The sequence below is a fragment of the Schistocerca serialis genome, chromosome 1 (assembly GCF_023864345.2).
Source record: "Schistocerca serialis cubense isolate TAMUIC-IGC-003099 chromosome 1, iqSchSeri2.2, whole genome shotgun sequence".
Lineage (NCBI taxonomy): Eukaryota > Metazoa > Arthropoda > Insecta > Orthoptera > Acrididae > Schistocerca > Schistocerca serialis.
Window position 1 is genome coordinate 961,276,355 of NC_064638.1, and position 1,550 is coordinate 961,277,904.

Consider the following 1,550-nt stretch of genomic DNA (forward strand, 5'->3'; position numbering starts at 1 on the left):
ACGTCCTGTACAAACCTCTTCAAAGAACTGGGTATACTTTTACGGTATATTGATAATTTTTACTTATGGACCGTCTGACAGCAACTGAATAAAACACAATTTTAGTGCCATACGCGTTTCGCCTTTATTTTCTGCAAGGCATCATCAGTGGCAGGTTGCGTGGACAATTTCTTACATATTACGCTCCTGTTGCATTTTTGGTGTTGTTCTTCTTCTTATGAACGCCAGTTTGCTGTTTTTTCCACATTCCACAGCACTATGCACTGAACGCTTGTTTTAATGCAATGCAAATGCATAGGGGATACCGTGATCATGAAGGCGGTTCCTCCGGGGTGAGGCTCTTCTATTGCACTTCGGTCGAGCTGGCCCCTGCGATTATTCCAAATGTGAGTAACTCGGGCGCATAATTTTTGGTAGTCGGGACTTGCGTTCGCGCTGTCCCGGTGTCTATTTCAATTGCAAACGCAGTATTCTGAGATAGCAGTCGGTAACTAGTGCGTCTGAGCACTCGGCCATCAACGTGTTCCGCAAGAGACTGCCAAACGCAGCAGCACTCGCACTAAGCGCGTACCACACGTCTGCGACAACCTGGCGTCAAACCCAGAGCCAGAGCACACTGTCTGTTCGATAACTGGGTATACTAACTAATGCCTCTCAGTATATTTAATCGTTAATGAAATTTGCCCTAAATAATATATCTCTTTTTCCAACAAACAGCTTAGTTCATACATACAATACCAGGAACAAAAATGATCAGCACAAGGACTTAAAAGCACTTACTTTAGTTCAAAAAGGCCCATTACTCAGGAGCAATCATCTTCAATAACTTGCCAGCAAACATAAAAAATTTAGTTACAAATAAAGATCAGTTTAAAAGGAGCTTGAAAGACTTACTAGTGGCCAACTCCTTCTACTCCATTGTATATGTATTGTATATATTCATACTATTGGTATTCTTATTTCAGCTCAAAAAAAAAAAAAAATTGACATGTTCCACATCAATGAGGAGCTACTCAGCACAGATCTATGGAACAAAAAACTAATGTAATCTAATCTAATCGAATTTAATTGATGAAAGGAGAAAATATAAAAATGCAGTAAATGAAGCAGGCAAAAAGGAATACAAATGTCTCAAAAATGAGATAGACAGAAAGTGCAAAATGGCTAAGCAGGGATGGCTAGAGAACAAATGTAAGGATTTAGCGGCATATCTCACTAGAGGTAAGATAGATACTTCCTGCAGGAAACTTAAATAGACCTTTGGAGAAAAGAGAACCACTTGTGTGAATATCAAGAGCTCAGATGGATACCCAGTTCTAAGGAAAGTCGGGAAGGCAGAAAGGTGGAAGGAATACATAGAGAGCCTATAAAAGGGTGATGTACTTGAGGACAATATTATGGAGATGGAAGAGGATGTAGATGAAGATGAAATGGGAGATATGATATTGCGTGAAGAGTTTGACAGAGCACTGAAAAACCTAAGTTGAAACAAGGCCCCAGGAGTAGACAACATTCCATTAGAACTACTGATAGACTTGGGAGAGCCAGCC

General features: G+C 40.3%; 1 non-coding gene across 1 annotated transcript; it reads left to right on the forward strand.

Moving 5' to 3' along the window:
• The first annotated feature begins 284 nt into the window (after positions 1–284).
• Positions 285–444, forward strand: LOC126420343 (U1 spliceosomal RNA). Its single transcript, XR_007576060.1, has one exon. It is a non-coding gene; the product is annotated as a U1 spliceosomal RNA (small nuclear RNA).
• Positions 445–1,550: the final 1,106 nt, after the last annotated feature.